Source organism: Macaca fascicularis, chromosome 1 (genome assembly GCF_037993035.2).
Source record: "Macaca fascicularis isolate 582-1 chromosome 1, T2T-MFA8v1.1".
Classification (NCBI taxonomy): Eukaryota; Metazoa; Chordata; class Mammalia; order Primates; family Cercopithecidae; genus Macaca; species Macaca fascicularis.
The window spans coordinates 156,273,102-156,298,734 of NC_088375.1; the positions used below are offsets into that span (position 1 = coordinate 156,273,102).

A 25,633-nucleotide genomic window follows, 5' to 3' on the forward strand; every position below is an offset into this window, starting at 1 on the left:
CCACCCCTTACCCCACCAGTTGTGGCAACCAACACTGTCTCTGGACATTGCAAAGGTCCCCAGGGGTGGGGGTAGGGAGAACATCACCCCTGACAGAGAAGCACTGCTCTAGAGCAGGCCAAATGGCAGGCGCATGATTCCCATTGAGTAATATGAATGCAAGAGGGGATCACTTAGAACTCTGAGAATCTTGAAGTGCATTTCTTTGTGTTTCTTATTTGGAGCAGTTTAACTTAGCCAAATCCCAGACCCACTAAATTTTACTATCTGGTTGACAATATCCGCTCTAATGAGTTTTCCTAAGTGTCTAGGATTCTAAGTTATCTCGGGAAATGTTCACTTTGCTTTGGAAAATGGTATTTGAGTTCCATGCCATCAGGACTTAAAGTACCTTACTAAGGCATCTTTTTAAGAGACCGTGCATATATAATAAATGTCACATCTCTTTAACAAGAATTCTAGAGTGTCAAGCAAAAACAAGAATAGAAGACTACACCTAGCAAGCAGGAATTAAAGATACCACAGGCCTGGGGAACTTGAGAAGAAACAAGTGAAATCCCATCAACATGCATTTTCATCAGATTTGATTCACATAGCCTCAGACCTAAGGAGTTTCATCCAGTGCTTTAAATGCAGTTCAGCAGGAGCTAAACCACACAACTGAAACATTCAACTTCATGTAAAGTGAAACTCAGAGAAGCCTTGCCAGCTGAGACCAGAGCCACACCTACAAATCAGAAAGGTAGTGTGGAAATGATGTTTTCAGCACTCTGCGTTTGCTGGCGCTGGTTATTAGTCTTGTCAATTTAAGCTCTTGAAAAGAGAATCTTTTAGGATTCTAGAGTGCCATTCTTATATTGCTCGTCTGTTATTTCAGGCCACTGAGTAAATATCGCAGCAATTCTTTCATAGTTATCTTAATCGTGGTAGACTTTAATTCAAAAGAACAGCCACAGATAATTTTTCTCTAAAAAACTTACTTGCACTATTATAATCTGTTTCTCATTATATGTGTGCTATTCAAACCATGCATAGCCCATAAAAATTTCAGAAAGAGCTACAATACATTAAGAAGAATAGAAAAATCATAATGGAGTTTCATACTCCCAAATTGTTCATGGAAGGCAATTGCGAAAACATACGGCTCTTACTTGTCGCCCTCTGGATCAAGGTCTATATAATTATTCTGACAAAAATTTCTATTCTATGAGAAAAGCCACAAATGCAAATAGTCAGAAAGTAAGCAACAAGGGTACTTAAAGGGACATTTGAATGCATGGACAAAGCAGTTAAGTGGTTGGGGTCACCTCTCCTTATGTGGTTGTAGTCATACACAGGGTGAGGCATGGAGATGCCACCACTTCCATTTTCATAAGGCAAAAAAACGTATGGAAGAGAAATATTAGTAGCCACCTCAACAAATTTTCTCCATTATAGGTTTACTGTTTATTACCTCGAGAAACATTTCTCAAATACCTACTGCAGGTGAGACATGTTTCCTGTCTTTAATGGCTTGTGGTATAAAAGAGAAATAACAGATTCATCACAATGACCTAATAGATAAGGCATAAGAATCATAAGCACAATAAGAAATGTTAGTTATGTTCTATGGCCGTACCACCCTGAATGTGCCTGATCTTGGAAGCTAAGCAGGGTCGGGCCTGATTAGTACATGGGTGGGAGAAATGGTAGTTAAATTGCCATGGGAATTTTGAGGAAGAGATTGATTCCTGCTGTGGGTATAAAAGAAGGCTCTATGGGAAAGAGAGCATTTGATCTGGAACTTCAAGGCCTAGGTCAAATACATTCTTATAGAAAACTCTCACAATTCCTATTGCTGAAATACTTCCCAGACTTATTATTCCCAAATACTTTTTCCACACTCTACATAGCTTTGTCGTTAGTAAACGTCTGTCTGTGTTCCCTACTAGACAAAAGCTCCTAAAGGGCTACAGTGTGTCTTTGTGATGTTCGTGTTCCCGTTTGATGCCCAGCACAATATCTTATCATGATACCCATCATAGCCTCTTAGTAAACACTGTAGATTTGATCTTATCTGAAACAAGATATGTTATGTTGAATGTTGCTATTATCTGTGATTCCACAGAGTAGAAACTTGCTGACCATTGCTTTTTACCTGGCCTTGGAGTTTCCATGGTCCATCGAGAGCAATGAAGGACACAATCCCCAACAATTCTATGTAGAAGGGAACATGGTTGCCCTATACCTCTAACACTCCAGGAAACATTTTCTACTTTTCTCCCCTTTACTCACTTCTCCCCAGGGGATATGGAAGAGCTTATCCAACTGATGGATTTGGTAATAATTGAGCATTCTCTCCATTTTGTTCCTATCAGGTACTAGTTGTTGGCACAGGTCTGCCCCAATGTGAGGAGGCCTGTCTTAGCCCAGTATTACTGGGGAATGGATGGGAAAGTGTAACAAATCCAGAGATTTAATTTAAAGACAATCTGAGTCTCATACTGACCTACTTCTTCCAACTAACCCTTGTTATTGATAAAGGTCACTCTTTGTATTCTATCTATTCTTAATAGAATTTAAATACCACATAACCAGGAATTTGTGTCTGTTTTGCTCAATGATTATATCCCGGCTTCTAAAATATTGCCTGCCATATAATAGGCAGTTAATAAATATTTGATGATTTGTTGAACAAATTTGTTTAAACACTATATGATAAATGTTTGCTAAGTGGGTGAATAAATGAATGATCCTCTCACCCCAGTCACAACTTCTACATATTTTTCAAACTTTTACTCTGTTCATGATATTTGAAAAGATATATAGTTTAAGAAATATATTTTTTCTATATTCTAACATAGGTTTGTTTAGCTACAGAGAATGGTGAACTTTACCTATTACAGTAAGTTCCTGTACAGCAAGTGCTCAGTGCTAAATCCCTAATTAGCATTCAGGCCCAGATCCAATTTTTGGTGTGTGGAATAGATTTAGCCACAGAATGTTGTTCTCCTATTCAGCCAACTATATCTTCATGTACTGCCAGCGTATAAGTTATCCAGAGAAAAATAATGTGTGTTTTTAACTAATAGGGATCTTAAATCTATTAGGAGATTCTAATCTAAGGATTTTCATTTTGTACATAAGTAACAAGAAGATAGGAACATGTACTTCTCGGACCTGGTCTTCAGCAAATAATGATGTGAAACAACCTTGTTACCTTGTTATCTTTTTTCTTTTGTGTAACTTGTTATTTAAGGGGAAAAATGAGGAAAATAGAGACAGACAGAAAATTATTTTTTCTTCTTTGGAAATGAATCATAAAATCTTTTTGGTAAGTTAAGACCAAAATAAGTATCCAAAAATGTACACATTGTCAATGAAGACCCTCAAGATAATTATTCAGTGTTTTAAAGGTTTTTCTTAATATCTAGAATAATTGAAGATCAATTATCTGATTTTATGTTAAGACTAATTTAAGACCTCTATCTATATGCAATTAACCATCAATTAACTTTGATGCTCCTTAACATCTTCATAAATTTAAAACTGACAAAATATTCTAAGATGCAAATAAACAGCTGAAAGTATGTTTAATGTATCTATCACAGTAGTATCACATTGCCTGATAAAATTAATGATTTTAACAAAAACTGCTTTGGACTCAAGGTGATGAGGTATTTCCATTTGGTTTTGCCCTATAATAAAGCACTTGAAATCAACCATATGTCTTCTCAATATGTTCTTTGAGAATCAAATTAGGTAGCCAAAAATTTTCATCACATCTGTAATCTATTTAAATTACAGAGAAGTAGGTATGAGGAGATAAGATAAAAGAAAGGGAGAAAGGATACAGTTCATTGTTTGGACTCAATGAATTGAGAAAATACAATAGTCAGTTTAAGAAATGAGCACAGAGCAATAAATATAAGGGTACAAAATTAGAGTAGTAAATTGGAGGAAACAAAATTGGATTCTAGAATTATCCCAAGAAAAAAGCACAGAAAGGAAAAAAAAAGAAGACAATTTCTAGAATAATGAGTCCGCTAAAATTGACCTGACAGGAAAATTTACCATCCTTTACATCTGCCTCTATATCCCTGTGATATGGTTTGGCTGTGTACCCACCCAAATCTCATGTCAAATTGTAATTCTCAGGGTTGGGGGAGTGACCTGGTGGGAGGCGATTTGATAGTGGAGAAGGATTTCCCCCTTGCTACTCTCATAATAGTGAGTTCTTATGAGATTTGATGGTTTAAAAGTGTGTGGCACTTCCTCTTTGCTTTCTCTCTCTCTCCTTCTCTGCCATGGTAAGATGTGCTTGCTTCTCCTTCACTTTCCACCATGATTGTAAGTTTCCTGAGGCCTCCTCAGCCATGCTTCCTGTATAGCCTGTGGAACTGTGAGTCAATTAAACCTCTTTTCTTCCTAAATTACCCAGGCTCAGGTAGGGGTTTTTTGTTGTTTTGTTTTGCTTGTTTTTTGTTTTTGTTATTTTTTGAGATAGAGTCTCACTCTGTTGCCCAGCCTGAAGTGCAGTGGCGGGATCTCAGCTCACTGCAACCTCTGCCTCCCTGGTTCAAGCGATTCTCCTGCCTCAGCCTCCCAAGTAGATGGGATTACAGGCACACACAACTATGCCCAGCTAATTTTTGTATTTTTATTAGAGACAAGGTTCCTACTAAACCTACCATGTTGGCCAGGCTGGTTTCAAACTCCTGACGTCAGGTGATCTGCCTGCCTCGGCCTCCCAAATTGCTGGGATTACAGGCGTGAGCCACTGTGCCTTGCCTGGTAGTTCTTTTCAGTAGCATGAAAACAGACTAATATACCCTACAACTACAAAAGCATTAGCACTTCTTGGGAAGGGTAGAACTAATCAAACTGCAGCAAAATCATTTTTGGAAGCTATAGGCTACTGTATCTGGATTTATCCATCTAACTCCTCTATTTCTTAGAGTGATACTCCCCTTTCTCTTTATTTGGCCCCAATACTCTCATTGTGCTTAATAATGACAGAAATAGCCTTGAGCTTTGGCCTTTGTTGCAGATTAAAAATGTCCACAAAGTCTTTCACTTTCTTCCTGTAGAGGTGAGGTCTATTGAATGCAGGTGGGCTCTGTGTCTGCTTTGGCTGATAGATTATGGAAGTAATGTTGTGACAGTTTCTAAGCCTAGGCCTTAAGAGACTGGCATGGTTTCTTTTTCCGGATCTTGGAATACTTGCTCTTGGAACCCAGCTACCATGTTTTGAGAAAACCCAAGCACTGTAGTGAAGAGGTCCAAGCACTCTGATGGAGAAGCTCAAGGCCTCCAGCCTTGTTTTCCAGCTGAGCTACCAGCCAATCATCAGCACAAACTTGTTAGCCATTGAACAAGCCATCTCAGAAGTGGATCCAACAGCCATAGTCAAAGTGCCCCAGCTGAAATCATGTGAAAAACATAGCAGTCATCCTCCACCAAGCCTTGTTAAAATTGCAGATTTGTAGGCAGAATGAACAATGTTATTTTAAGCCACTAAGTTTTGGTGTGGTTTATTACACAGTAATAAATAACTAGAACAGCCCTCTAGCAAAATGAGCACATTTCATGTTAGGAAAGCACTTCTGAAAGTAGGTAAATGTTGAAGGAGGGAGAAACGTTTAACCTCTAGAAATTCTACCTAACTATCTATCTATCTCTGATCTTTAAGGTTCTGTCCTTCAATCTTTTGTTTTAATGTTGTGAAAGAAAAAAAAAACAAAATAGCCTTCAGCCAGCACCTTCTGTTCTTGGTTACATGTGGTTTATTGACTCACATGGTTCTTTGAGACCGCAAAACATTAGAAACAATGACTAAGCTAAGTAACTGAAGAGATGCTCACATGTACTAGTCAGTTTATTCCCGGGATGCCTGTGTGCCATTTGTAGCTGAAGCCTTCTGAAAAGTCTTACCAATGGAGGTGCTTCTTCAGAGGATGTTTAAACTGACCTGATTTAATCTAGCTAATCAAAGAAATTTGTATGAACAACTCCCTAGATATTTGTGTATGGACCACTTAGCTTCCTTTATTAGTTATTCATTTGAAAATTAATGACAAGAATCAAGCAAATCTGGAAATTTACTCAGCAGCTGGTTTGGCTTCTGCCTGTAGAAACACTTGCCTCTCTGTCCGCAATCACATAGTACCGCAGGCTTTGTCTCATGGCATTTCCTACACTGCCCGCAACTTGTACTTTTCTGTTTCCTGTATTGGTATGCCTATGCCTGAAAAGAATGAGTCAGGCCTCATAGTCTTTGTAGCCTAGTTCTTAACAGTGCTTGACATATCATACATGCTCAATCAGAGCTTGTAAGTGAACTACTTAGTAAAATCAATAATATATATATTTGAACATAGTTTTACATTGCCTCCAGATCAACAGCAGACCCCTGGAGGAGAAATAGGAAAGTGGCTTTTTTCCCAAAACTTTTCCATTGACTTTCTCTAAACACAAACTGGAATTCTATCAATTAAGTTTGTGATTATGACCAAAGCAAATATTTATTCTGGGTGATATTTAAATATTTTTCAACTGGGGTCACTTCATCCTAACCAAAGTCAGAGAATAAATTAGACATGTGAGAAGAAGGTTAGACAAGGGATCTGCATTTAATGTATTCTTGGCTTCTGTTTAGATTACACCTTGTATTGGTAATAATGTTTATTGACCAAAGTATGGGACTATGTCCTAGGCCTTCACATTTAATCACCACTCACTTACTGACTTACCCAGACTACTTCTGGTCCTGCAAGCTCCATTTATGGTAACTGCTCTCTACAAGTATACTGGTTTTTATTTTTTTATACTGTATTTTTACTGTACCTTTTCTATGTTTAGATGCACAAATATCACTGTGATCCATACAGTTTTCTACAGCATTCAGTCTAGTTGCATGCTGTGCAGGTTTGTAGCCTAGGAGCAGTAGACTATACCACATGGCCTACATGTGCAGTAGGCTACACCATCTGGATTTGCATAAGTATGTTCTATGATGTTCACACAGTGACAGAATTGCCTAATGATACATTTTCTCAGGAAGTATCCTCATCATTACACAATATATGGCTGTGGTTTTAGAGTATTATGATTCTTTCAATAGGACAGTAAAAGTAAATTTAACAGATTCTTCTTTATTCTTATAAATAATTGCGTCATTTTATAGATATATACCAATACTTGCTATCCAAGCTTTCTTTTTGTTAATATTGGACCAATATGTCATTTTTCTATGCCTCTAATTTTCCAGCTTTATGTATGGGTTTGCTTTATACGTGTGTCTCATAAGCATCACACGGAACTACATTGTTTTAATCCAATCACATAGCCTTTTAATGGATATGTTTAATATATTTACATATATCGTGATTACCAACTTGAAGTGATTTCTACCATCTTCTTTTACATTTTCTGTTTGCCATCCTCTTTCCTTGATACTCTTTTTTTGCCTTCTTTTGGATGACTGAACATTTCTATGGTCCTTTTTGTTCTTCTGCAAATTTGGAAATCGTAGATAGCAACTTTACAGCAACTTTACTCTTTGGGTGTTACTTTTAATTATGAAAATACATACTTGTGGAAAACCCATTCTCCTTCTCTCCTGGGAACAAAGCTGAACTTTACTTCCCAGCCTCCCCTGAAGTTGGATAGATATGACTACATGACTGAGCTATAGTCAAGCCAATGAAATATGTGCAGAAGTGAGGAATGCCACTCCCAAACTTGGCCCATTAAAACCTCCATTCCCTCTACTTCCACCCCTAGCCAGCTATATGTCAATGTCCTAAGGGACAATGGAAGCCCTATGCTGAGGATAGAGCATTTTTCAGCCTGGGTGACTGAATAATAGCATGTAACAGAGACACCACCACCACTACCTAGCTCACCCACCAGTTGCAATATAGGTTATTGTAATTGTCCAATGGGTTATTTCTGGCGGCTGCACAGACAAAGCCAGTTCACTGACACCATGGCATTGCAGTAAAGAAAGAGTTTAATTAACATGAGGCCAGCCACACAGAAGATAGAGTTGTTACTCAAATCAGTCTCCCTGAAGGCTTGAGGATTAGAGATTTTCAAGGATAGTATGGTAGGTGGGTGACTAGGTGATGGGTGATGGGATGCATACTTGTGGATGCAGTCTTAGGGTATGGAAAATGGTCCTCATGAGCTGAGTCCATCTCTTGATTGGGGGTCCACAGGACCAGTTGAGTCATGAGTCACAGGACTGGGTGGAATGAGCCTAAAAAACATTTCAAAAGACCAATCTTTGGTTCTGCAATAGTGATATTATCTATAGGAGCAATTGGAGAAGTCACAAATCTTGTGACCTCTGGCCACATAACCCCTAGGCAGTAAGTAATTATAGAAACTACACCTACATCTTAGCAGAATTCAGGCCCCTCTCATAATCCTAACTTTGTGAACTTTCATTAGTTTTACAAAGGTAGTTTAGTTTTGGGCAGGGCTATTATCATCCTTGTTTTAAGGTTAAACTATAAACTAAATTTGTCCCAAAGTGAGCTTGGCCTATGCCCAGGAATGCCCAAAGGCAGCTTGGAGGTTACAAGCAAGATGGAGTCAACTATGGCAGATTTCTTCTACTGTCATAATTTTGCAAAGGCAGCTTCATCATCAGGAAACAAACTTAGTTGCCACTGTACTGCATGTAATGAAATGTTTAAAAATACATGTATAAAAGATGCTTTTAAGAGTACTCCTTGCCATATTGAACACTGTTATTTTAGTCAATGGATGTGGGGAAATAAAGGAGAGGAGAGGAGGGGAGGGGAGGGAAAGGAGGGGAGGGAGAAAGAAGGAAGGAAGGAAGGAAGGAAGGAAGCAAGGAAGGAAGGAAAAAGAGGGAAAGAAATATGTACTGAACTACTGAGTTTCAGCAGCTAAGTTATTAATACTTTATTATAAATTTTCTTTGAAAAATTAGACCAGTTAAATATCTTTTTGTCATTTAAACAAGAACTTTACATGTGACTACCCATTATATCCCTCTCTCATCAAATAATTGATTTATAGCACTTTTCTCACATTGCTTTTAACATATAAAATTATCTGCACAGCCATTAATTAATTGCATTTATTCTTTATTTTTAAGAAAATTTTGTTATCACTGTTGATTCTGGTATCCTATATTCTTTCTCTGGGTTCACTTTTCTACTTATTAAGGTGTTAATAGTTTATTTCATGGCTGTGTGTGGGTAATACACATTCCTATATTGTTTTCACCCTCAAGGATAACTAAGTCAGTATAAAATCCAGGTTGGAGGTTATTTTTTCTCAGTTCTTTAGAGCTATTGTTCTATTGTCATATAGAAATCTTTTGTTCCTGAGGAGAAATCTTCCATTGATTTACTTGTTGCACTTTTCTAAGTGTCCTTTCTCTTTGATAGTTCTGACAATTTTCTCTGTGTACTTAATGTTCTGCAGTTTCATCATAATGTCTCCAAGTGTGAATTTATTCCTACTTTCCAGTTTGGTACTCAGAGTGCCATTTCAGTGTGAAGATTAGTATCTTTCTTCAAATCTCAAAAATTCTTATTCATTGTTTTTCTAGTTAATGCTTTCCCAGAATTCACTCTATTATCTTCTGAAACTCCTATTGGGTGCATGTTGAAGCCACTCAATCTAACTTTCATTTATCATAAACTGTTTTATATTTTTTAACTGATTGTTTCTCTTCATCACTCTAGTTGAATTCCTTACTTTTGAATCCCAATCCATTGTTTATTAACTAAGCCAATGTAGGCATTATTCTTTCTATTGAGTTTTTAATTCAATAATTACATGTTTTATTTTCAAGATTTCTAATTGTTTCCTTTTTGTATTTATATATCCTTCCTTCTCATTACTGCCTATTTTGTTTCAAGGTGTCTTTTAACACATTAATTGTATTTTCTCTATCTTTGTTATATATTTGAAGCAAATGTCAAACTTCAAAGAATGACCTTAAAACACCATCTTGACCAAAAGTTTAAAGTAGGTCAAAGTGCAAAGTACAAACAAATAAATCCAGAATGACTGGATTCAGATAAATCCATTTGAATAATGATTCCAACACAATGGGAGTTTGTTTTTGCTTCTTATTTGTTTTCTCACTCAAATCCAGAATGGGCAGGTTGGCAGGGATCAGGGTGGTAAGTCCTCTCCACCCAGTTAATCTGGGACCTAGGCTGCCAGATGCACTGGCATTTTCAACACAAAGCTTCCATAGTCATTCTGGATGTCACCGTCCCATGGAATCCCATGGAATCCCATGGAAAAAGCCCACGGAGGAGTCACATGAAAGGTTTTACAGGCCAAGTCTGGAAGTATCACACCTTACTTCTTCTCATATCCCATTGGAGACAAGTTGGTCATAGGACCTTACCCAACCACAGACTGGAAAGGAGGATGGAAAATGCAGGGTAGCTGTGTAATTCTGTGTCTTGCTACTAGAGGTGGAACAGCTTTTGGTAGGCATCTAGTAATTTATCCTACAACATCCAAAGAGCTACTCCATTGAAAAGTGTGCCAACTATTACAATGATGTCTTCTAACACTCTTCAGAACCTTAACATACCAGCATTACCAAATATCTTTTTGTTTATAGTGTCTAGTTATGTTATCACATTTAAATATACAGCTTCTCTACTTCTTTGAGAGTAACAGAAGTGTCCCTTGATGTCATTTTATGCTTATTCTTAAGATCATGAGATTATTTTTTTCAAACCAGACATGTTAGCAAAATGTCCTAATTTTACTCTAATGTTGTTTTCCTAATATTTCCTCCATCAACCATGGAATGTGACCCAGAAGAGTTATTCTAAAAGAAAGGCTTACTAAGGTACACCTTTTGAATTGAGGTCTCCTATTTCTTTGTTTCTATATAGGTATTCAGTATATGTTACCTCTATACTAATTTATAAAATATTTTATTCCACTTATTGTCTGAAAGTCCTACTTTCTCTTGACTCCAAGGGAGAACTTCACTAGGAACTGATGTGAAATATAGTAATAATGCAACAATTTGTTGGGTATCCATTATGGAGCAGGTTCAGCTGCGCTCAGAGTTATCACACTCATTTTCTCACTGAATTCTCTCAACAATCCTGAAGATGTTCATTTTTATGTTCATTGCATAAATGAAGAAACTAAGGCTCAGAGAGTTTAGGTAATTGTTTATTGTCCCAGTTGTACTCTGGCTGAATTGTAACTCAACTTCAGGACTGAATAAATCTTGCACTTCTTCTACTTTACAAACTGCTCAAGGATATTCTAGGTAAATGTATGTCTATTTTAGCTAAGGTTTCAATTCCAAGTTTCTATCACCTCCTTTTCTTTAGTGAGCTAAGCTGTGTCTCGTAAGCTTCAAGGATCTCTCTGGCCCATTTAGCATAATAAGGTCTAGACTAAACACAGGCCTTTAGCAGCCTTGTCCACAAACCCTGTACCTTTCGCCATCTACTGATGGTTCTTGAGTGTCAGGATCTTTCTATTCTGATGTCAGGAAAAGAATGAAAAAGAGAGAATATTCTTTTTCCTAAGGTTTCACTCTGATCATCCCAAGCAGGAGGAGTATGTAGGCTCCCTAAGCACCAGGAACATGAAAAGAAGAAAGGCAACAGAGAAAAACATGAAAAAGAAAAAATGTTCACTCCACTGTATTGTACTTCCTTGTATTAAAAATCCATTTTGTGACCCTGATGACTGCATTTTCTCCTTGACTAGGCCAGAGCTTCTCCTTCTTGAGGGGTTGGGGTGGCTTTGAAGTGAAGGCAGAGAAGGAATACCTTGAACTTCCCCTAGAGCTGAGCTGACTAACTATTTTTGCCCCCATCCCCAGAGGTTGTGACACTGTCCCTCTTGGGAAAGAGTATCCCAGTGGAGAATCACCGTGGCTTCTCTGTATCCATACCAACCAAAGATGCTGCTGAATTTGACTTCTTTGTTATTTGTGTTATTAAAATAACAGGTTTCCTTTTCATTTTCAGTTACAAACTTATTTGATAATGCTGAATGTATTTTTTCAATCTATACATGCATCTCACCACAAAATTTGATATTATTTTTCCACACTTGGGAATCACTGCTCAGAAAGACAGAGTGAATAATCAGCTGTTGTGCCTTTCAAACATACTACTCCATGAATTTGCCATAAAGCTGTAGAACTATGAGACTACAAAATAAGGTTACATAAAAAGTTTAGATTTTTCCCTTACCTGAAAATGGCCAAAACTACTATTCCTTAGATGGGATCTAAGATGAAAGTATAGATTAAAGGAAAAAAATGAATAAAATTCTACTGTCAAAAACAGTGTGCAGGCCGGGCGTGGCGACTCACGCCTGTAATCCCAGCACTTCAGGAGGCTGAGGTGGACTGATCACAAGGTCAGGAGATGGAGACCATCCTGGCCAACATGGTGAAACCCCATCTCTACTAAAAATACAAAAAAAAAAAAATAGTTGGGTGTGGTGGCACGCACCTGTAGTCCCAGCTACTTGGGAGGCTGAGGCAGGAGAATCACTTGAATCCGGGAGGCAGAGGTTGCAGTGAGCCGAGATTGTACCACTGCACTCCAGCCTGGCAACAGAGCGAGACTTTGTCTAAAAAAACAAAAACAAAAACAAAAGTGTGCAAGGGAAGTCACGTAAAAAAAATAGATATCCCTGATAAATTAGGCAAGTTTCTGATAAAACAAACAGAGATGTTCACTGTAGAAAATCAGAAACTAAAAATGCAAGAAATAAAGTGGTTTTACTTGCAGTTAGATTCCAGGTGAAAACCGTAAAGTAAGATGGGCAGGTCTTCACTCTCCAAAGGGAGACTCCAAAAAAATTTTCCTAACCCGTCTTAAATTTTAACAAACACACGCATGGAGACCATATCTATTTGCACATCGAAAAACAACTATTTTTCAAACAAACTGTTTCACCTGACTTTCATAAAGACCAGTTTCTAATCATTAGATTATGTTGACAACAGCAATAATTAAGACAATGGAAAGGCACAGCAATATTTTTTATTATGTATTTTCACATAAAATCACTTTTTAATGTAACTGGCTTCTTTTTTACAATGGGTGAATATACATTTGTAAAAGATAATGATTTTAAAATTCTTCTTGGATATAGGGTCAGCCCTCCATATCAGCGGATTCCACATCTGCAGATTCAACCAATGGTGAATTAAAAATACCCAAAAAAAGAAAATGTTGTGTCTGTATTGAACATATATAGATTTTTTCCTGTAATTATTCTCTAAACAATAAAGTATAATGACTATTTACATAGCATTTACATTGTGTTAGGTATTATAAGTCATCTAGAAATGATTTAAAGTATACAAGAAGATATGCGTAGGTTACATGCAAATATTATACCATTTTATATCGGGGACTTGAGCAACCTTGGATTTTTATATCCACAGGATGTCCTGGAACCAATCCCCCACAGATACTGAGGGACAACTATACGGGTATTTGCATGCACGTGGGTGTGCATGTGTGTACTTAGGAGAAGAATCTTTGAATATAACCTTATTAGAAAATGAATAGAGAATTAAAATAACTTGAGAACCACCGACTTATTCCTAAGGAAAACTTCTCAGGGGTAAACAATTTAATTTAATTTAAAGCTTTTGTAATGCTAACTTTAAAAAAACAAAAACTTTTAGTGCACAATTCACCCAATCTTTGTGATCCACAAAGAGGCAATACAGCCGAGTGGATGCCATCAAGAACCTGGGAGTCTGGCCTGGGCTCAAATTCTGGTTTCACCATTTTTGGTCCCTAAGATGCTGGACAAATTATTTAACTTCTCAAATCCTCAGTTCCATTATTTTTAAAACACAGTGTATACATTATCTACACATCAGAGCCCATGGTTAAATGAAGCATTTGTATAGTGCCAAACTCATAACAAGTCCTCAGTAAATTTTATTATATTTCTTTGTTTTTTATCATTAAGAAAAGTCTGCATATCAGCCTATTTTGAAACTTTATCATTTATAAAAACAATAAGTTTAAGAATATAAAAAAATCAATTTAAGATAAATGAAAATTAGATTGAGTGTCTTCAACATACATCCAACGGAAGTTTCAGAAGATAATATAGTGAATGGCAGAAAGGCATTAATTAGAAAAACCGTGTTTTAAAATTTTTGAGATTTGAAGGAAGACATGTCTTTACACTAAAAAGGTACACACATGTCATCTCTGTGGCTATCTGTGTCCAAATTTTCTTCTTCCTATAAGGATACCAGTAAGATTGGATTAGGACCTACCCTAATCCAGTGTGACCTCATCTTCACCTGATTATATCTGTGAAGACCCTATTTCCAAATAAGGTCACTTCACAGGTACCAGGGGTTAAGACTTCAACATATCTTTTAGAGAAACATAACTAAGCCGGGCGTGGTGGCTCAAGCCTGTAATCCCAGCACTTTGGGAGGCTGAGACGGGCGGATCACAAGGTCAGGAGATCGAGACCATCCTGGCTAACACGGTGAAACCCCGTCTCTACTAAAAAATACAAAAAGCTAGCCGGGCGAGGTGGCGGGCGCCTGTAGTCCCAGCTACTCAGGAGGCTGAGGCAGGAGAATGGCGCGAACCCGGGAGGCGGAGCTTGCAGTGAGCTGAGATCCGGCCACTGCACTCCAGCCCGGGTGACAGAGCGAGACTCCGTCTCAAAAAAAAAAAAAAAAAAAAAAAAAAAGAAACATAACTAACCCCTAACACCTCTTTCTCTATTTACATTGTCAAGGTTAATGTCACGGCATGAAAAAATGCAAATAGCAAAGAAAGGGTTGTTAAGTAATTGAGCTTAGGGGGATCACCCATATATCATAAGTGTATACAGTTAGCCTGTCTACTCCCCTAGACCATGAGCTGCTAAAGGGTAGAGACTGTAAGAATTAGGGTGGAGGACTAATGGGAATTAATGAATCCCAACAGGACAATTGCCTCCAACTTTTTAGAAAATTAGACAAGCTGGAGCTCTAGTCTAGCCATTTTATCTTATCTGAATACAGATTATTTTCCCCCAAGCACCTAAGTCATCCTAAGGGGCTGTGATCCCATACCATCAGAATAAATAGTGACAACCATAATTCCAATTATAATCATTATTTTCTAGATGTTTACTGTGTGCCAAGCAATTACATTTTATATTACCTACATTATTTCATTCAATAATCACAAATTATCCTTAGCCCTCAAATTGTAACGACTCCTATCCATTCCATCCAGCACAAAAACAGGAAGAAAATGCCCAGTTTGCTCTTGTTTTTCCTTCCCATACACAGTGATATTGTCATCTTCTGTCTCCACTTCCCCACCAAACACAATGCTGCCTGCATATGGGAATAACCAAGAGAGATGTTCCATGTACCATCCAGCCTTCCCCATTGAGTGCTCTTAGGAGGCCAGTATGAACAAGCCATGACCTTCCTCAGTCATTACGGATGCAGTTTTTAAAACGGAAGGCACCAAAGCAGGTGGTTTTTTTGTTCAAAAGCTAAGTTTAATGACAGGATTAAACAGATTAAATGCTGAAGCCATGGTAACAAAAATATAAATAGAAACTAGGATTGTTTCAGGCTGCAGTTAATCCAAGTATTTCAGAATAAAAACTTATTATCTTGAGTTATTTTTCCAGACTTGTCATACTTGTTATACTTACCACATTTGCAAAGCTTGGCTTCTACTGGTCATCTTTTCAAATGACTGTGGTTACAGAACCAGCAACAAAAGGCTAAAGTTTATCTTGTGACCCAGAGACCTGGGCAGACTGGGCTGGTTCCAGGGACAGGTTTTGAATATTTTAGTAAGAGTTTCCTAACCAACGTGACCAGTCACATTTGCTATATATGCAGCTTGCCTTTTTATTAGATGAAGGCAGAAGGCTTAAGGAATGCTTTTCAATGCTCTTGTGTAGTGACAAAACTGAAAAGTTTATTAAGTTGCAATCTCAGCTTTGAAAAGGTAAGCTAGGCAAACTATTCTTCTGTCAGTAGCATTCGCAGCTGAGTAATTGCCCTATTCTTAAATACTTGCTTCTCCAATTCTGAGGAGCTCTGTAGAATGCTGTATCATGTTGAGCTGAAACCTCTTATCTTACAACTTCATTCTTTTGGACCTAATTTTACATTCACCATAAAATAGTTCTTCAAATGTTTGAAAACAACTCTCACATGTCCTCTAAGTCTTCTCTTTTCACGTGTCTTCAGCCATCATCCTATGGCATGGTTCCCCCATCCTGGTCATTTCTCTCTTCCTGTGCACCAATTTATCTTTTCGAGTGTTTATACTTGGCACCACAATGCTTCATGGGCAATTTAACTGAAATTAAGTAAAGAATGACTACTGTTTCCCTAATTCTGGACATGATAATCTTACTATTGCAACAACCAATAGAGCTAGTTTTCATGGTGACCATATGCTAATTCACATTAAAGTTACTGTCATTTTCTAAATAAGTTTTAGATGAGCTTCTAAGTCATATTTTTTCAGTTTAATAGTTATGTGATTTATTTGGAGGAAAATAAAACATTTATTTGCAACAGACTTCATCTTTAGTAGTAGATCTTGCCTATAGTTTTATATTTTTTCACGCAATATATTCCTACTACTTACCTAATACAAATTCAATAAGTAGCAAACATCTATTCAGAGGTCACTGATAAATTTGAAGGGTTTAAAACTAGTGGAAGAATTTTCCACTATTTCTCATAGGCTCAAAATAACCCATTTATAGATACTTTTGGTATAGTCTGTCAAATAGTTACACATTCATCTAATTACAAAGATCCAACTCACATCTCTCCAGCATTTCTGTAAGGATGTAGTGAGAAACACACCATACGCAGCATTTCTCTGTTCTAGAGTTCAATGAAAGATAGCATTAAGAAAAGCCTAATGTGAACTGTTTTCAGTGAATACACACTGTTTCCTAGAGATTACACCAACCGTCCTTTAACTAATGCATCCAGAAATTTTCCTGAGATTGAAACCAAGCTCAAATTTGGTTGGCTTATCGGTCTATCAAATGCAAAATCTCCCTGTGACCCCTTTTGAAAATCAAAACCACATTCGTTCATTCCCATTCTTCGTGCTACAGTGCTTTCACGACTGTTAAAAGAAAACTAAAATCAGGGTTTTATTTTTCTATTTCCTTTGCTGGTTGCCTCAGAATTCTAGAACCTAATACAACAAGGCAAAACAACTAGAAGTCACTTAACCAGTTTCTTCATTCTTCTTGAAATTCAATCTTCTCTGTATACTTTATATTTCTAGTCCAAAGTGCACTTGCCTTGATAAAAAATTTTAAAAACAAAGACAGCTGAGAAACTCTGCTGTATTAGTCTGTTTTCACACTGCTAATGAAGACATACCCAAGACTGGGTGATTTATAAAGGAAAGAGGCTTGATTGACTCACAGTTCCACTTGGCTGGGGAGGCCTCACAATGATGGCTAAAGGTAAATGAGGAGCAAAGTCACACCTTACATGTCAGTAGGCAACAGAGCTTATGTAAAGGGACTCCCCTTCCTAAAACTATTTGATCTCGTGAGATTTATTCACTATCAGGAGAACAGCACAAGAAAGACCCGCCCTTAATTCAGTTACAATACTTTGTTAAAAGTCCGAGACCAAGGAAAACTGACATTCTCCTACACTGCTATAAATTGAGCTCTAAGAAATAAAAGCTTACACTAAGTGTTTCGTGTGCATTATCTTATTTAATTGTGTCTTCAAACATTCACTTCTTCCATGGCTAAAATTTGTATTATGAACCAAGAATTCTGGTTCACCAAGATCTGCTAAGATGACACAGTCACTTTGTCATGCATTTCTTTTTATTACCGTTTCATTAACCAGGACAATTCTCATACCTATAGGGAAACGAACCTGTCGGCAACACAAGTTAAACATTCTTTGTTAGAGGCTCTTGATTTAGCCTAAGAAGACTTGAGCATGTCTTGACAGTTGAAGTACTCATGACTATTACAATCCAACCTCATGTCAATCTTATATTTTGAATTAGCACATTAATCACTTTTTTTCTCTCTGTTCACATAGCCTCTTAATATGATCTCAAAATGGTAGTTCTATGGTTCTCTCATTTTTATCTTAATTATAATTTTCAACAGTATGTGTCAACCTTACAGCAGATTTTCACATAGGTACTTTAGGTATAAGGTAGCTCATTTTTCTTCATTAGCAAATCTGTGTCTTTTCTAACATAGATTCTTAATTTTAGGTTCCAACCCACTGGGTACCATTTTCTCCTTTTTATTACTATGTAGCATTATGTCAACATACTTATGTAGCTATTTTATGAATATTTTCTTACCAATCATTTTCTTAGATGAATTGCTATAAACAACTCCCACTGATGTTTTTATTTCTATAATAAAGCGTTTCATAGCTCTACTTGGATGTTTTTCTCTCTCCCCTTCCATACCCATCTTGAATTGTCCTTAGAATTAAGGAGATCAATCAGGAAAAGCAGCCAAAAGAGAGAAAGTTCAAGGAGACAGATAAGATTCAAATGTCAAAATCATGGTGCAAGTGAGTGAAAATTTTTGTGCCAAGTTAAAAGAAGTAAAGAAACTCTGTAGTATTAGAATAATTAAATGAGTAAAATGTTTCCCATGGAATATTAATCAAGACCTTCCAAATAAGAGGCAGGAACTAGGTTCTACATGAAACATGAAGCAGACCTCACAAATAAGGAATAAGGGAAACATTCCATCAACATTCCAAGATGGAAGTAACAGGTCAGAGTAGCCAGTAATTTTCTACCAAAAAATACAGAAGTCAGAAGTCACTGGAAGTAGATAATATGGATCTGAAAAATATCAGAGAAATAATACTAACTTTCTATAATATTTCACCAAACACTTTTACATCAGTCTATTACTTAATCTCTCAAAAACTAGGCATGGAATGTTGTATTATCATGTAGATAAGAAAACTCTCCTGAAGTTGTTAGGTTTCTAAGGCTAAGTGCTAAATCTAGAACTCTAAGCCAAGTCTAGCCAAACTAAATCCTGTGTTTATGCTGTTGTATTACTACACCAAACTGCCCTTTAAGGAAAATCAGTATTGATAAATAGATAATTTTTTTAAGATGGAGTTTTGCTCTTGCTGCCCAGGCTGGAGTGCAATGGCATGATCTTGACTCGCTGCAACCTCTGCCTCCTGGGTTCAAACTATTCTCCTGCCTCAGCCTTCCAAGTAGCTGGGATTACAGGCATGCGCCACCAAGCCTGGCTAATTTTGTGTTTTTAGTAGAAATGGGGTTTCACCATGTTGGTCAAGTTTCGAACTCCTGACCTCAGGTCATCCACCTGCCTCAGCCTCCCAAGTGCTGGGATTATAGGCAGAAGCCACCATGCCTGGCCCAATAAGTAATTTTTTAATTCTAGTCTCAAATTTCTCACCAAGCACCTCTGCCACATAATTCATCGGTTGTATGTGTACGAGCAATATAGTCAGAATAAAAAGCTGACTCAAACAATAAAAGGGGTAGGTTTTGGATACATGATGTTTTTTATCTTCATTTTTTACTAAACAAATCAGTTCTTTTGGCAAGATAATTAACCTCTCATTTGTTTTCTTGCTGAAGTTTTTGGCTGAAGTTTCCAACATTCATCCTAAATATTGGAGCCTTTGGTTAACCTGAGCTAAGCAGTTTTACTGTCAGTCTTTATTGTGGACTAAATCTATTGTCTAGATAATAGACACACTTGTACTTGTATACTTAGAGTACTACCCCAAGATATCACGTTGAGTAGGACCATGAAAAACATACAATTCAGAGTTTACTTTAAAGCTCCTTCAAGAAATAATAAGATAATTAAATAAAATATACTTTATCCTAGAATATGTGACATTGGTTTTAAAACTAGCACCCTATTCTTCACTAATTTCAGACAAGGGCCAGACTGTTTCTTCGGACTGTTGATTTTTTGTTTGAGTCTGAAAGGGAACAGTATTGTGTTTCAGGGCTGTGCTAAACTAAAGTTGTTTTTATACAATAACTCAGCAAGCAACTTATGCTGTCTCTTCAGTAACACCTCAGAGCACCTTGTAGAGAAAGAACTCTGACTCCAGTGTTGAATGGGAAGTTGAAAATGAAGATTTCTAGTCCCACTGAGCCTGCTGGGGCAGCAGAAGACAGCCATGCCCTGTTTTGCAAGCACTTGCCTTTTCCTATCAATGTGTTCTGAGATTTTCAGCAGAGTACAGCTCTCTGGAACCTATATTCAAAACCCTAAATCTTTGTGGAGGAGTCCAGGCTTCAAACAAAATTTCTAATACTGTTGAGCTGAAGAGAAGCTGTTTCTAATCTAGTATATTTCACAAACAACATTCTTTTCATGTGGTGCTGATGAAGTGCCAAATTCTGTACTTCAGAATACTGTTTTTGTGATGTACAAGACCAGAGTTTATGGAAGGGAGACTCCGTTTACTTTAGCTATCATTAAGGATGTTTGCCTTAACTAAATCTTCTAAAATTCCTCATTCCTCTAGCAGCTTGCTGGTCACTCTGCCTTACCCCACTTCCAATGCAATATAGGGAAAAGAGTTGGACTGGAAATCAGGAGTAAGGAATTCAGGTACCTGTTCTTCCATTGAGTAGCTGTGTGACCTTGGAAGCCACTAACTTCTCTGTACCTCTTTTTCTTCCAGTGTAAACTAAGAGGTCATGCTACACCCATGGTTTCCAAGTGGTTGTCTTTAAACTATAGAGATCATTGGCTGTGGAAACAGCAAAAACATTGTCTGCCAAAGTAGGAATTACAGGATAAACAAGAAGAAGAAGAAGAAAAAGGGAAGGGGAAGGAGGAAAAGAGGAAGAGGGGGAGAAGGAAACCAGTAAGTAAAAAGGAAAAGGAGGAGGATGAGAAAAAAGAAAGAGGAGAAGGGCAAGAAAGGGGGAGGAGGTAGAGAAGAAGAGGGAGGGCAAAAAAGAAGGAGGAGGAGAAAGGGGAGGGGAGGGAGAGAAGGAGGAAGAGGGAAAGGAGGAAGAAGGGGAGGAAGAGGGCAAGAAATAAGAAAAAGGAGGAGGGGAAAAGAAGGAAGAGGAGAGGAAAAGGAGGGCAAGAAAGAAGAAGAAAAAGGAGAAGGAGGAAAGGAGGAAGAAGGAAAAAAGAAGAGGAAGGCAAGGAAGGAGGAAGAGGAGCAGGAAAAACTTATGCCATCAAAGGGACGTATCTATTGCTGTTATTTTTCTTATAAATTGAGGTTATTCATAAAGTTCTAAGTAAGATTTTATTTGGGACTATAAGAAGGTAGTTCTGCTGCTGAAAAGGTAGAAAATTGCTAGACACAATGATTTCTGAAGATCTGTATATCTTCAAAATTCAATTAATCATCATGAAAGCTAACTTTAGTTGCCTTTTACTTGGTATCTCCTATGTGCTGGACACCAGACTAAGTCCCTTTTATCCATTATTTAACCTAATCCTTATGGCAACTCTGCAAGATATATATTTATTACTTTAGTTTTCTTTCCCATGGCTTGCAACTCTTAAGGAGCCAGAGTTTACCATGATCTGTAAGATCGAAAGCCTGTGTTTTTTTCTTCTTACTATAGAATTCCATTAAGTGAAATTAAAATTATCTTTTTTTTTTTTTTTGAGATAGAGTCTGGTTCTGTCACCCAGGTTGGAGTGCAGTGTCTCCCAGGTCGGCTTACTGCAACCTCTGCCTCCCAGGTTCAAGCTATTCTCTTGCCTCAGCCTCCCAAGTAGCTGGGATTACAGGCACTCATCACCACACCGGGCTAATTTTTGTATTTTTAGTAGAGATGGGGTTTCACCATGTTGGCCAGGCTGGTCTCAAACTCCTGACCTCAGGCTATCTACCCACCTTGGCCTCTCAAAGTGCTGGGATTACAGGGATCAGCTACCACACCCAGCCAAAATTATCTTTAAGAAAATTACTTAGAATATTAACAGGGTGTGATAGGCAGGATAATGGCCCCCTAAGGATGTCCATATTCTAATCCCTGGAACCTGTAAAAGGAGGCTTAAATTGTATAATCTTAAACTGTGATTAAGAATCCTGAGATGGGGTTATCAGGCAGGCTCAATGTAAACACAGTGTCCTTGTGAGGAAAGAGGGGGCACAGAGAGTCAGAGAAGGGGATGTGATGATGAAAGCATAAAACCAGAGTTATGCAGCATGAGAAAGACTCCACCTGCCATTGCTGCTTGAAGGCAGAAGAAGAGGACCGTGAGCCAAGGAATGAGGGCAGCCTCTAGAAGCTGGAAAGGACAAAGAAGCAGAATCTCCCCTCAGCCTCCAGAAAGAATGCAAATCTGCCAATACCTTGATTTTTAGTGGTGAGACCAGTTTGGACTTCTGACCTCCAGAACTGTAAGATAATAAATTTGTACTGTTCAACCCACTAAGTGATACATTTTGAGTATTTGTCCCCTCCAAATCTCATGTTAAAATGTGATCCCCAATCTTGAAAGTCGGAACCAGTAGGAGGTGTTTGGGTCATGGGGGCAAATCTTTCGTGAATAGATTAATGCAAAAGTGAGTCTGTTTTTCACATGAGCTGATTGTTGAAAAGAGCCTGGCACATCCTTCCCCTCTCTTGCTTCTTCTCTCACCATGCGATGCCTGCCGTCCTTCCCCTTCCATCATGAGTGGGAGCTTCCTAAGGCCCCTACCACATGCTGATGCCATGCTTCTTATATGGCCTGCAGAACCATATGCCAAAAAAAGCTCTTTTCTTTTTAAATTTCCTAGTCTCAGGTATTCCTTGACAGCAACATAAATGGAATAAGACACTATGTTTGGAGTAATTTGTTATAACAGCAATGGGAAACTAATACACAAGGTAATGTTGAGTAGTTGTCTGTAATTTTCTTTAAAGGACTTCAGCATAGACAGTGTGGTGTCACATTTATTAGGTTGAGTTACAAGCCAGGTACAACCAGGAATTTGTATTCCAGAAGAAGTCAGCTAGTTATATGCCATTAAGGTCACACTCCAGAGGTGGCTATTACAAGTGTTTCTGTTACCAGTATCACTGATCATCAGTAAATACTTTATTAATTAGCATAATTCTTATTTAAAAAGGGTTTTATTGGTGAAACCAATGCCTTGTTAGCAACGTGAATGTTATAATAGAAATAAATTCCTATGTGATGAATTTAAAATATTCAAGATATGTGGATTGGCTAAGATGTTTGGGAGGCGTTACTACCCTCACATGAGCAAAGTGCAAGAATCTAGTGAGACTTTTAGCCCCAACCCTTCAAGATAGGGTTTGTGGCTTGACCTGTAAATGGTCTTGGCTCCAGTTGAAGGATCTCTGGTTGCCTGATATCAACTGTGAGAGAAGATTCTTGCCTCTAAAATGTCATTGGGCCTTCCTTGAGAGAACCATTCTTGCATTGTCAGACCACCAGAAATATCAGAAACCTGAACTTCATCAGTACAGGCTCTATGAAGTATTTTGTGCCTGCTAGCACAAATACCTATTCGCGTGGTCCAGTTTGGTCTAAGACATATTTCATTATGACATGATAGTAAGGCTCTAGGAAAATAGTTAACCCGTATCCACCTGAAAATTTTCAGCAACTAGTATGAATTATTCCAGAAAAAAACAGTGTAATTAAATTAACCTACCTCAGTGTGCAACAGTAGCCAATTTACAGGAGCCACATAACTTTGGAAAATGTAAAACTGAGCCTTCCTCTTCATTTGCAGAAATAAAGACATGTTCTATTACTAATGACATCTGCAGTGGTAACTGTCGAAGTCTATTGTTTACTAACACCAGATAAATTTCTGGATTTTCTTTCACTAATTTACACATGAGGTGTTTTAGTGAAAGAAAAACAAAACAGATCCTCATCATAGACCAAACTCCTCTAAAAGTGTCCCCCAAGCTATCATTATGACTGTTTGGGATATAATCTTCTATTATAGGCAGTGGTGAGACCATCAGCCTTTGACCAATAGTCTCAGTGAAAAATTATTGCTCAGTTTAAAGTATGATAGTCAAAAAGCCAAAAAAAAAAGTCAACAGGCCTAAAGGTGGTAAGGGAAGGGGAGCAGCTAGGAGCTAAGATTTCAGAAAATGTGGCACATGTGAAGTTCTGCCAAATTTCAAAGGACCACTTGTTCTACCAACCTCACACACTCCTGGGAAGAAAACTCAAACAGCAAATACAAGTGGGATAAAGTATATTTGGCAGAGACTTCCCCCATGAGAGAGCATACTGATATTTAAAGCAGATGAAAGTAGACCAGATGATGCAGAACATGAAAAAATCGGATTTTTCACACACGTGAAAACCACTCTAACAAATGTTTCATTGAAACACACTGTCTCAATTCTCTATTCTCTGCAATATTTCAAGGGGAAGTTTCCAGGCAAAGTGCCTCAGGATGGCTACCAATAGACCATATGGAAATGATGAACAGAATATCTGTTTGCTTCCACACACATGAACCAGTCTAAATGATTTGATTAACTTTCACAGATTTCTCAGTCAAAAAGAGAAACTGTGGCATCAGTTGTTTGTTTGTTTTGCTTCATGGACTGTTAGGCTAAAAAGAACTTTAAAAGGTATCTATTCTAGCTCTTTTATTTTATTAAGACATTAATGTGCCCAAGATTGCCTAGCCAGTTAGTGGCAGAATAAAGTGATCATTCTACACCACCATGGTTCTGTTGTATCTATTTGATATATTTGTACTATTTGGATATTTTCTATTTTTCAATTTATATGAAACTGATAGTGCAAATATGACTTTTTCCTTAATTTGTTGACACTTTGAATAAATAAGAAATGCTATTTTCGTTCGTAAGACATTCTTTCACTCCTATTCAAATAATACATGCAACATGCTCTTCCCTGCTTGCCTGCCCTTGACTATGATGTTTCATCTGCCTGAAATATCACTGACTCAATTCTCTGCATGGCCAATTGCCTTTCTCACAAAGACCCAGGTCACTTAGCCCTTCTGTAAAGCCTTCCTTGGGTAGTTCCAGGAAGAGTCAGGCAATTGTACTCCTTCTGCCCTCTCTTTATGTTCTGCACAGCCCCTCTTAGCAGTCCTCATGCATGCTGGTAAGCATCTTTATGCATTGATGTCTCCCACTATATTATGAACTCCCTGAAGTCTGGAATTGTTGCTAAGAACCTTGAGATGGGTTCTTATCTGGGTTATCTGAGTGGGCCCAATGTGATCACGAAGGCCCTCAAATTGAGAAAAACAAAGCAGAAGAGTCAGAACAAGAGAAACACATCAGAAGAAAGACTCCACCAGCTGATTTTGAAGATGGAGGAATGGAGCCATGACCCAAGGAATGTGATGGCCTCTAGAAGCTGGAATTGCAATAAAATGAATTCTCCCCTAGTGTCTTCAGAAGGATTGCAACTCTGCTCACACCTGATTTTAGCTCAGCAAGACCTATTTCAGATTTTGGACCTCCAGACCTATAAGATAACAAATGTGTATTGCTTAAACCTCTAAGTTTGTAGTAATTTGTTACAACAGTACTAGAAAATTATAGTGAGAATCTAGGCAGGTGAATATAATCATGTATACAGGTACTTCCAAAACTGAATAAAGGCAGCTGGCACTTTTTGAATGACTACA

The 25,633-nt window shown here is 37.8% G+C and overlaps 1 long non-coding RNA gene across 1 annotated transcript in view; it reads right to left on the bottom strand.

Annotated features, from left to right (window-relative positions):
- Positions 1–7,556: 7,556 nt before the first annotated feature.
- LOC135968724 (uncharacterized) overlaps positions 7,557–25,633 on the bottom strand; it is a 29,651-nt gene continuing 11,574 nt past the window's right edge. Inside the window, exons 3-4 of the long non-coding RNA XR_010583678.2 lie at positions 12,480–12,600; positions 7,557–8,242 (exon numbers count right to left, since the gene is read on the bottom strand). This is a non-coding gene — a long non-coding RNA (uncharacterized lncRNA). The remainder of the gene's footprint in view (positions 8,243–12,479; positions 12,601–25,633) is intronic.